We start from the raw sequence: 12,058 nt of genomic DNA, 5'->3' as shown, positions 1-12,058 counted from the left end.
GGGCAAGCTGTGAGAGGAGGCCCCTCTGTGGTCCAGCCCCAAAGGGAAGATTGACTGGTGAAGGTGGGGCAGAAAGGGAGGAAAATGTGTTCAGAAGCCAGTTTCTGCTTTAAACACAAGGTATTGATAGGGAAAATTGAGTTATTTCACTCAAGGTAAACATAGCAGCACTAAGTTTAAAAATTATGAATTCCTGGCTAGACTAACACAAACCTTCACACTAAAAACTGCAAAAGGAATGTCCTGTCCATTTATAAGCATAAAAACTACTCACCTGAATCTCTACTTTCTTATACAAAATGCATGGTTTTCTAGAAAAAAAAAATATAAAGAATTTGAAAAGGTAACACACACACACACATACACACAGACTCTACAAGAGATAATATAATCAATAGGGCCATCAGACTCAGATATAGCACAGATATTGAAACTACCTGACAGGGAATTTAAAATTTTATGATTAATATGTTATACACACATTAATGAAAAAAGTGAACAACATGCAAAAATTAGATGAAGTTTTACCAAAGAGAAGAGAACCATGAGAAAAAATCAAATGGAAATGAATAGCTTAGCAGTCCAGATAAAAGGCTGCCTTTAATTGGCTTAGTAGCAGACTCAACACAGTGGGGAAATCAGTGAACTTGAACATAGAGCAGTAGAAATAACCCAAAATGGACCACAAAAAGAAAAAAGTGGCAAAAATAAATAAAAATAACATAGAACATTGCATCCAATAGCTGTGAGATGTATTTAAAAATGTGTCTAACTGGAATCTTAGAAGGAGAATCAGGACAGAATGGAATAGAATAAATAAATAATGGCCACAATTTTTCTGTAATTAATCATAGACATCAAAGCACAGATCCAGGAATCTCAAAGAAAACAAAAACCCCATATAATGATGAGGTTCAGTGAACACACCTAGGCATATCATGTTAAAAATGCTGAAAACAAAACCCAGTAAAACTCTTTAAAGCTGGTGCATTACAACCAGAGAAACAAATGCATATTTTAGCTGATTTCTCATCAGAAAGCATGAAGGAAAGAAATACTCTCCTTCTATCATTCTCTACCCAGAAAATAAGATCATTCAAAAAAAGAAGCATAAATAAGGTTTTCTTCTAAGGCCAACAGAAACAGAAAATTCACTATGAGCAGACCTATACTACACAAGAAATGTAAAAGTATTTGTAAGGTAGGAAGACTATGATAGCAAACTGAAATTTGAATTTTTACCAAGAAACAAAAAGAAATAGGAATGGGATAAATAAAATAGTTTTTTAAATTGATCTAAAAAGCCTAAAGGATAACTCTCAAAAGGAAAAATAGAAGCAATGTTTTCTGTGTTTATATCAGGTATAAAATGAAATGTAGGACAGTAACAGGATAAAGGAAGAGGGAGAGGAATTGAAATATACAGCTATAAGGGCCTTATCTACTTATGAAATAGGCACAGTATTGTTTGAAATGAGTCTAATTAACTGACTTATTTGGTATATCTGCTCATATGGTGTATCCAAACCATAAATCAACTACAAAAATATGAAAAAATTATAAATAGTAGGTTAACAGTGGAGATAAAATGAATTAATATAAAATATCCAATTAACCCAAGAGAAAGCAAAAGAGAAAATCAGTAACAGATAGAAGGAATAAAGCACCATGTAGCAAGATGGCCAACTTTAATCCCCTAGTCTTACATTTCTCTAGAATCAATCTAATAAACCTTAACTTAAATGTACAACTATAATTTAGAAACAAATTTACTTGAATGCAAGGTGCATTTCTATAGTTTTCACAATTTTATCTATACAAAAAATAGATACCTAAACTCATTCATTCAGCAAGTATTTATTGAACAAAGGCTTTGTATCAAAGATTGTGCTTAGGACTATGGATACAATGTTGAACAAACAGACAGAGATTCAGTTCACTCTTTCCAATACAGTAAGTACCCTATGCAGGAACCTTTAAGTTGCAAACTTTCAAAGATGTGAAAATGTGTATGCATGTCCTGTAACATGTTAGTCCACATGCCTGGTGTTATCTGTAAAAGTTGGGTACCTAGGCTAACTTTGTTGGACTTATGAACCAACTGGCCTTACAAACAAGCTCTTGGAATGGAATGCATTAAAATGTAGGGGACTTACTTTACTTACTACCTTGTAAGTACAGTTCAGTTCAGTTGCTTAGTTGTGTCCGACTCTTTGCAACTCAAGGACTATAGTACACCAGACTTCCCTGTCCATCACCTACTCCCAGAGCTTTCTCAAAATCATGTCCATCAGGTTAGTGATGCCATCCAACCATGTCATCCTTTGTCATACCCTTCTCCTGCTTTCAATCTTTCCTACGATCAGGGTCTTTTCCAGTGAGTCAGCTTCGCATCAGGTGGCCAAAGGATTGGAATTTCAGCTTCAGCATCAGTCCTTCCAATGAATATTCAGGATCAATTTCCTTTAGGATTGACTGGCTTGATCTTCTTGCAGTCCACGGGACTCTCAAGAGTCTTCTCCAACACCACTGTTCAAAAGTGTCAGTTCTTCGGCACTCATCTTTCTTTATAGTCCAACTCTCACATCCATACATGACTACTGGAAAAACCATAGCTTTGACTAGATGGACCTTTGTTGACAAAGTAGTGTCTCTGCTTTTTAATATGCTGTCCAAGTTGATCATACTTTTCTTCCAAGGAGCAAGTGTCTTTTAATTTCATGGCTGAAGTCACCATCTGCAGTGATTTGGGAGCTCCCTAAAATAAAGTCTGTCACTGTTTCCATTGTTTCCCCATCTATCTGCCATGAAGTGATGGGACCAGATGCCATGATCTTAGTTTTCTGAATGCTGAGTTTTAAGCCAACTTTTCACTCTCGTCTTTCACATTCATCAAGAAAGCTCTTTATTTCTTCTTTGCTTTCTGCCCTAAGGGTGGTGTCATCTGCATATCTCAGGTTACTGATATTTCTCCCGGCAATCTTGATTCCAGGTTGTGCTTCTTCCAGCCCAGCATTTCTCATGACGTACTCTGCATATAAGTTAAATAAGCAGGGTGACAATATACAGCCTTGACGTACTCCTTTTCCTATTTGGAACCAGTCTGTTGTTCCATGTCCAGTTCTAACTGTTGCTTCCTAACCTGCATATAGGTTTCTCAAGAGGCAGGTCAGGTGGTCTGGTATTCTCATCTCTTTTAGAATTTGCCACAGTTTATGGTGATCCATACAGTCAAAGGCTTTGGCATAGTCAATAAAGCAGTAGTAGATGTTTTTCTGGAACTCTCTTGCTTTTTCCATGATCTAGGGGATGTTGGCAATTTGACTTCTGGTTCCTCTTCCTTTTCTAAATCCAGCTTGAACATGTGGAAGTTCACAGTTTACGTATTGCTGAAGCCTGGCTTGCAGAATTTTGAGCATTACTTTATTAGCGTGTGAGATGAGTGCAATTGTGTGGTAATTTGAGCATTCTTTGGCATTGCCTTTCTTTTGGATTGGAATGAAAACTAACCGTTTCAGTTTTCACTGAAACACTGCTGAGTTTTCCAAAATTTGCTGGCATGTTGAGTGCAGCACTTTCACAGCATCATCTTTCAGGATTTTAAATAGCTCAACTGCAATTCCATCACCGCCACTAGCTTTGTTCGTAGTGATGCTTTTTAAGGCCCACTTGACTTCACATTCCAGGATGTCTGGCTCTAGGTGATTGATCATACCATTGTGATTATCTGGGTTATGAAGATCTTTTTTGTATAGTTCTTTGTATTCTTGCCACCTCTTCTTAATATCTTCTCCTTCTCTTAGGTGCATACCATTTCTGTCCTTTATTGAACCCATCTTTGCATGAAATGTTCCCTTGGTATCTCTAGTTTTCTTGAAGAGATCTCTAATTTTTCCCATTCTATTGTATTCCTCTATTTCTTTGCATTGATCACTGAGGAAGGCTTTCTTATCTCTCCTTGCTATTCTTTGGAACTCTGCATTCAGATGCTTATATATTTCCTTTTCTCCTTTGCTTTTCACTTTTCTTTTCACAGCTATTTGTAAGGATCTAATCTTACCTCATTGTGATCAGAAAAGATGCTTGAGATGATTACAAGTTTTATGAATTTACCAAGTCTAGATTTATGGCCCAGGATAGATCACATCTCAAGTTCTGTGTGCACTTGAGAAAAAGGTGAAATTCATTGTTTTGGTGTGAAATGTCCTGTAGATATCAATTAGGTCTAACTGGTCCATTGTTCCATTTAAAGTTTGAGTTTCCTTGCTAATTTTCTGTTTAGTTGATCTATCCATAGGTGTGAGTGGTGTATTAGTCTCCCACTATTACTGTGTTATTGTTTATTTCCCCTTTCATATTTGTCAGCATTTGCTTTACATACTGCAGTGCTACTATGTTGGGTGCATAGATATTGATAATTGTTATATCTTCTTCTTGGATTGACCCTTTGATCATTATGTAATGTCCTTCTTTGTCTCTTTTCATGGCCTTTATTTCAAAGTCTATTTTATCGGATATGAGTATTGCTACTCCTGCTTTCTTTTGGTCTCCATTTGCATAAAATATCTCTTTCCAGCCTTTCACTTTCAGTCTGTATGTGTCCCTTGCTTTGCGGTGGGTCTCTTGTAGGCAGCATATATAGGGGTCTTGTTTCTGTATCCACTCAGCCAGACTTTGTCTTTGGTTGGGCATTCAACCCATTTACATTTAAGGTAATTATTGATAGGTATGATCCCATTGCCATTTACTTTGTTGTTTTGTGTTCAAATTTATAAACCTTTTCTGTGTTTCCTGTCTAGAGAAGATCCTTTAGCATTTGTTGAAGAGCTGGTTTGGTGGTGCTGAATTCTCTCCGCTTGTGCTTGTATGTAAAGCTTTTGATTTCTCCTTCATATTTGAATGAGATCCTTGCTGGGTACAGTAATCTGGGTTGTAGGTTTTTCTCTTTCATCACTTTAAGTATGTCCTGCCATTCCCTTCTGGCCTGAAGAGTTTCTATTGAAAGATCAGCTGTTATCCTTATGGGGATTCCCTTGTGGTTATTTGTTGTTTTTCCCTTGCTGCTTTTAATATTTGTTCTTCGTGTTTGACCTTTGTTAATTGGATTAATATGTGTTTTGGGGTGTTTTGCCTTGGGTTTATCCTGCTTGGGACTCTCTGGGTTTCTTGGACTTTAGTGGCTATTTCCTTCCTCATTTCAGGCAAGTTTTCAACTATTATCTCAAGTATTTTCTCATGGTCTTTCTTTTTGTCTTCTTCTTCTGGGACTCCTATGATTTGAATGTTGGGGTGTTTAACATTGTCCCAGAGGTCTCTGAGATTGTCCTCATTTCTTTTAATTCTTTTTTACTTTTTTCTTCTCTGCTTCATTTATTTCCACCATTTTATCTTCCACTTCACTTATTCTATCTTCTGCCTCAGTTATTCTACTGTTGCTTCCCTCCAAAGTGCTTTTGATCTCAGTTATTGCATTATTTGTTACTGATTGACTCTTTTTTATTTCTTCTAGGTCCTTATTAAACTTTTCTTGTATCTTCTCAATCCTTGTCTCCAGACTATTTATCTGTAACTCCATTTTGTTTTCAAGATTTTGGATCATTGTTACTATCATTATTCTGAATTCTTTTTCAGATAGACTCCTTATCTCCTCCTTTTTTGTTTGGATTGGTGGGCTTTTATCATGTTCCTTTACCCACTGAATATTTCTCTGCCTTTTCATCCTGTTTAGGTTGCTGTGTTAGGGGTGGCCTTTCTGTATGCTGGAAGATTGTGGTTCCTCTTTATTGTGAAGGTTCCTCCCTGTGGGTGGGATTGGGCGAGTGGCTTGTCAAGGTTTCCTGGTTAGGGAAGCTTGTGTCAGTGTTCTGGTGGGTGGAGCTGGATCTCTTCTCTCTGGAGTGCAATGAAGTGTCCAGTAGTGAATTCTGAGGTGTCTGTGGGTTTGGTGTAACTTTTGGCCGCCTGTATTTTAATGCTCCAGGTTATGTCCCTGCATTGTTGGAGAATTAGCTTGGTATGTCTTGCTCTGAAACTTGTTGGCTCTTGGGTTGAGCTTGGTTTCAGTGTAGGTAAGAAAACTTTTGGATGAGCTTTTGTCGATTAATGGTCCCTGGAGTCAGGAGTTTTCTGGTTCTCAAGTTTTGGATTTAGGCCTCCTGCCTCTGGCTTTCAATATTATTCTTATAGTTGCCTCAAGATTTCTCCATCCATACAGCTCTGATGATAAAACATCTAGGTTAATGGTGAAAAGATTCTCCACAGTGAGGGATGCCCAGAAAGGTTCACAGAGTTACAGGAAGAAGAGAAGAGGGAGGAGGGAGATAGAGATGACCAGGAGGAGAAGAAGGGGACTCAAAAGGGGAGACTGCAATCTAGCCAGTAATCAATTCCCTGTGTGCTCTCCACAGTCTGGACCACTCAGAGAGGTTCATGGAGTTCCATAGAGAAGAGAAGAGGGAGGAAGGAGATAGAGGTGACCAGGAGGAGATGAGGGGGAGTCAAAAGGAGAGAGACCTATCTAGCCTGTGATCAGTTCTCTAAGTTTTATCCACAGCCTGGAACACCCAAAGAGATTCACAGAGTTAAGTAGAGAAGAGAAGGGGGAGTGAGGAGATAGAGGTAACCTGGGTGAGAAAAAGGAGAGTCAAATGGGGAGAGAGCAGTCAAGCCAGTAATCACTCTCCTAGGTAAAAATGGGTACTGAAGATTAGATTCTTAAAGGTACAGAATTGATAACAAATATCAAAAAGCAAAGATTAAAAATCTAGAATAGAAGTTAGACTCTCAAAAATACAATATTAAAAAAACAAAACAAAATTGCAAAAGTTATATATAAAAAAATGAAATTTGCTTTAAAAATAGGGTCTTTTTTTCAAGGTAATAGTAGGTTTTAAAAATGAAAATTTAAAAATTTAAAAATGATAATAGTAAAATATATCTAGGAATTTCTCTGGAGCTGTTGAGGGCAGTGTGTGGTCAGTTCAGTTTTAGATAGTTCCTTGTTCCACCTTATACTTCTCAAGGTCTATAGGTCCCTTCTAACGTAGCCAGTGCTAACTACAGGGTTTTACTCTGTTGCACCTATCTCTTCCAAAGCCATTCCCTCTTTTTGTTTATTTTGGCTTCCTCTGTTTGCAAGTCTCTGCAGTATCTAACTTCCGCCCTGACACAATGGGCGAAGGTGGTCATTTATTTAGGCTCACTTGTTCAACTGTGCTGCGGGGAGGGAGGAACACTGCAAACAAATATCACTGGCATGTGTGGGGAGTGCGCGCAGTGTCTTGTCCACACTGGGTTTGCCCCCACTCACGGTGTGTGTGCTTTTCCGGTCTACACTGCTCAGGCTCCAGGTTGCTCTGCCAGGGAATTGTCTAAGGTGGGCCCCGGGTTGCGTGTACTTCGCAGATCTAGCTGCTCAGGTGCAGGTTCTCTGTTACTCCACAAAGGCACAGCCTCAGTTGGGTCCGCATTTTGTGTCCTTCCCAGGTCCAAGCAGCTCAGGCAACCAGGTGCTTGGCGAGCACACACTTCCCAGCTGGGCAGTGCATCTTATCACCTCCCTGGTCCCCGCCGCTCGGTTTCCTGGGTGCGCAGCAGGAGCACCGTCACGGGTGTGCCACGTGTCTCTTCTGGGGAGCTGATCTCTGACCCTCCTGATGGATGCCAACCATCCAGGATCCCAGGAAGACTTAGTTAGCAACTGGGAGCCAGCCTCCTCGCAGTTTGGTAAGGGACGCCATCTCTGGGGCCAAGTTTGCCCCTTTCTTTCCAGCTCTGGCTATCGCCCACCTGCCTCCTTGCCTCGAGCAGGGGATGGGCCAGTCCACAGGCAGCTAATTTTCCTCTGCTTTTTGCTCAGTCCTTTGTTCTGTGAGCGGGTCCAGCAGTGCCTTAGGTTAGAGTTTTCTGTGGGAAAGATCTCTCTCTCTCTTTTTCCTCTGTTTTTTTCCTCCCCCTCTCTGGCTATCCCATGGTTTGGGTTACTATCTCACGTTAGCGCCCTTAGATTGCCCTCAGGGCATTCAGGCCCAGTCCTTATCCTAAGCAATGCAACCCGTGCCTCCCTGTTCAGCCCCCACTTGCTGGTGGCGGACACAAGTGTCTGGGCTACTTCTCCACTGGGAGTTGCAGTTAGGAGTGTAATCTGTGGGGTTTATTTATTTTCCCTCCTGGTTATGTTGCCCTCTGAAATTCCCAAACTCCCCACAGTGAGAGGGTTTCCTGGTGTTTGGAGACTTCTCTTCTTATAAGACTCCCTCCTCAGGATGGGTCTCCCTCCCTAACTCTTTTGTCTCTCTTTTTATCTTTTATATTTTGTCCTACTGCCTTTCGAAGACAATGGGCTGCCTTTCTGGGTGCTTGGTGTCCTCCGCCAGCGTTCAGAAGTTGTTTTGTGGTATTTGCTCAGCATTCAAGTGATCTTTCAATGAATTTGTGGGGGAGAGCGTGGTCTCCCCATCCTATTCCTCCGCCATCTTCCTCGACTGTTCATTTTAATTGATGCTCCTTATCACCTTTGTCTCTAACTTTCCATCTGAGGTCATTTTCCTTTCGCCTCTTTTCACAAGGCTTCTGCCCCCTCAGTTGTTAGCCCCTTCATTGCAGCCTTGAACTTTGATCTCTCCCTCTCTCTCCTGCTCCTTCTCTCCCTACTAACATGATAAAATGCCGCCAATGTGAAATCTGGAGAGATCTTGGGGCTTGACATATTTCTCTTCTCTTCAGGATACATTTTACCTATTGCCCCATGTCTGAAAACAGCTGCCTTGTGTATTTTGATTGGAGGGAAAGTCCAGGGCCAATATCATGACTGGAAGTAGAAGAAAACCTGAGTCTTACATGGTGAATGAGATTTGGAAATAAGGACATTACAGGTATAAGAAATAGTCTCTATGTAGTTTTAAAAGAATTAAACACATTGGGTTGGCCATAAAGTTTGTTCGGTTTTTCTATTCTATCTTATGGAAATACCCAGAACTTTATGACTAACCCAATATTTTTGATGCAATAGTTGAGTATGGTTATGGGAGGAGAATTTTTTATTTCCAAGAATCATGAGTGAGCACTATGTGACTAGAGGGGAAAGTAAGAACTACATCATAAAGTTGACTTGTTGCTGAGTAAACATATATCCCCTTTACCAACATTTCCCTATTATTTTTGCAGTGTACACTGCTTATTGAAAGTTTTTCTTCATATCCCTACTATAAAATAAGGTTGGTGAGAGTAAAATCGTAACTAGCTTGTTCACTATTATATTTCCATTTCCTACTTCATAGTAGACAGTCAATAATATTTGTTGAATTTATGTATCTGTATGTTTTTGTATAGGGTGAGTGTGTTTATCTGTACATATGGGATTATTTTATACATTAAGTTGTTTTAAATTATTTCTGGTTATCTCAACCTAAAAGGTATTATCTATGATTAAGTGAGTTATTTTGGGAAATATGTTTATTCTTCCAGGAAAATATTATGTTGCTAAAAAAATTTATTTATTTCATTAAATGTTTCAGATTTTGGCCATCACTTTAAAACTACCTCAGGGCAAAAGTTCAAAGGAATTAAAATTAAGTAAAATAAATACAAGCATGAGTGTCCAACACATGTTAAATCAATGAAACACTCATTTAAAAAAATAGCTAGTACAACTTTTGGTAGGTCAACAGCCTGGACAGTGTCACAAATAGGTTAATGAAAAAAGCCTAGCTCGTGACCACAAATGGTTATGGTATTACAAGATAGAGGCTTCGTTTGAGAAGTAATTTTCTTGATTTTTTCTGTCTGCCACTGAAAAATTATTGCTAGTTCCTAAATTTTAAAAAAATAAAAATTAAAAAAAAAAACTGTTTTTGTCATGTGTTTTCTAATTTAGGATGAATGTGTGAGGGATTTTTCAAAGAAGCCACCTGGAGCAAAGCAATTGGGAGACCAAAAGCTCCAATGGAAAAAATAATAAATATTTTAATTTTCCCCGTTTGCTTTTAGACATATTTGCTAGAGCCTTTAAACATGAGAATAAATAACCAAACTTTTGAGTTATCCCATCTGACTTGAATTTGAATGTTGTACACATGGTTAAATTCTACCACGCTTCTCCAAAGTGATTCTTCTAGGATCCGCGTTCTGTTTCTTAAGTAAAAGTATTTGCCGTATTGAAATGTGGTCACCTCTCAGTCAGCTATGTGTACAATGGCCCCCTTGCGGATTAGACACAGTGCTTTTTAAATTTCATAAAAGTTTCTATTCCACAGAGATTTATGATATGTTCTAGAGATTGTAGGCCTTTTATACAGATTTAATGAGTTAATGCTTCTCCCATCTTTTTTTTGTTGTTGTCGTTGTTGGAATAAACATTTATTTTTGTTTTATAATGAGAAAAGTTTATTTCAACAACAACAGCAACAACAAAAACAGATAGGAGAAGTATCTAAACTTCTAAACTTTTATCTTTCAGAGTTGAAGTGAATTTTTCAAAATCATATGGGCAAAATAATTTCATATGATATGGTAAAATATGACACTTTCTTAACTACTGAAGGAATATTTTCACATTTTGCAAAGGCAGAAGATGGATGTCCAGGCTAAAATATCTTAGAAAGACATGTATGAGTTAAAACTCATTGAATGCAAGTAACATATAATAACCTGAGATAAATAGATATTTTAAAGGGAATATAGACGAGAGGCTATCTGTAAGTATAATGTGAATTTTATAATATAAAGATAAGAATTAACCCAAACTTCTCTAGAAATACTAGAGGCAGGTACTACATTCTGTATAAACGCCATCAGACCCAGGGAAGCTCTGTCTGTTCCCTGTCTTCTCTTTCTATTTCTGTCTCTGTCAGGAAACCTGTAATGGTTTCCTCTGCATTCAGTATATGTTAAAGTACATTACACTACCATCTCAAGTTTTTATATCTCCTCTGTTCAAGAGACACATCCAGATTGAAACTGGAAACTCTTAGTCCTAGTTCATAATTTTTGGCCAAAAGAATCAGATTGGCTGAGCTTGGGGCAGTTTTCCATCTTCTTTTTAATTCCTAATAGAATTACTAATTCTGAACTGTTGTGTTATCACTTGTTTCTTTTCAATATAATGCTCTATAGGACACAGTTCAAATAGCTAATTATTTTACTTACAATTATTTTTTTAATTTTTTTAATATAAATTTATTTATTTTAATTGGAGGTTAATTACTTTATGATATTGTATTGGTTTTGCCATACATCAACATGAATCCGCCACAGGTATACACATGTTCCCCATCCTGAACCCTCCTCCATCCCTCCTCCCCATACCATCCCTCTGGGTCATCTAAGTGCAATTATCTTGCAATGGTTCACTATATTACTTCATGTCATTTGCAAGATAACACAAAGAGAGAATCCTATACCAGGGATAACTTAAAATCTTATGAAACTGGTGAAGTGAAGTTGCTCAGTCGTGTCCAACTCTTTGCGACCCCGTGGACTGTAGCCTGCCAGGCTCCTCTGTCCATGGGATTCTCCAGGCAAGAATACTGGAGTGGCTTACCATTTCCTTCTCCAGGGGATCTTCCCGACCCAGGGATCGAACCTGGGTCTCCCGCATTGGAAGCGGACACTTTAACCTCTGAGCCACCAGGGAAACTGGCAACAAGTTTTTATAGTATACTCCTTAGAACCGAGGACAGCAAAGAAGAAAGGTCTGAAACATCCCCAGAACCAAAACATTTTACCATCCCAAATGTGGGCTGAGGACAAAGATGACATAAAATTGGTAAGTGAAAGAAGCAACTCTAACATAGTGATGAAAACAATCATGCATATTTTCTTTTTTCTCTCTTTAATTTCCTCATTATTTTTATAAGATTCATTAATGAAGTTAAAATTGCATCTTAGAGTATATGCCCAATAGTTGGGATTGTGGGTCATATGGTAGTTTTATTCCTAGATTTTTTTAAGGAATCTCCATACTGTTCTCCATAGTAGATATATTAATTCACATTCCCGCCAACAATGCAGGACAGTTCCTTTTTCTCCACACCCTCTCCAGCCTTTATTGTTTGTAGAT

At 38.5% G+C, this 12,058-nt stretch overlaps 1 non-coding gene across 1 annotated transcript; it reads right to left on the bottom strand.

The window, feature by feature from the left end:
• Nucleotides 1-11,560: 11,560 nt before the first annotated feature.
• TRNAW-CCA (transfer RNA tryptophan (anticodon CCA)) lies at nt 11,561-11,632 on the bottom strand. The gene has a single exon. It is a non-coding gene; the product is annotated as a tRNA-Trp (tRNA).
• Between the last annotated feature and the right edge of the window lie 426 nt (nt 11,633-12,058).

The sequence above is a fragment of the Capricornis sumatraensis genome, chromosome 3 (genome assembly GCF_032405125.1).
Source record: "Capricornis sumatraensis isolate serow.1 chromosome 3, serow.2, whole genome shotgun sequence".
NCBI classification, from domain to species: domain Eukaryota; kingdom Metazoa; phylum Chordata; class Mammalia; order Artiodactyla; family Bovidae; genus Capricornis; species Capricornis sumatraensis.
The sequence above is the reverse complement of the archived record's forward strand: the minus strand, read 5'-3'. Positions and strand labels throughout refer to the sequence as shown.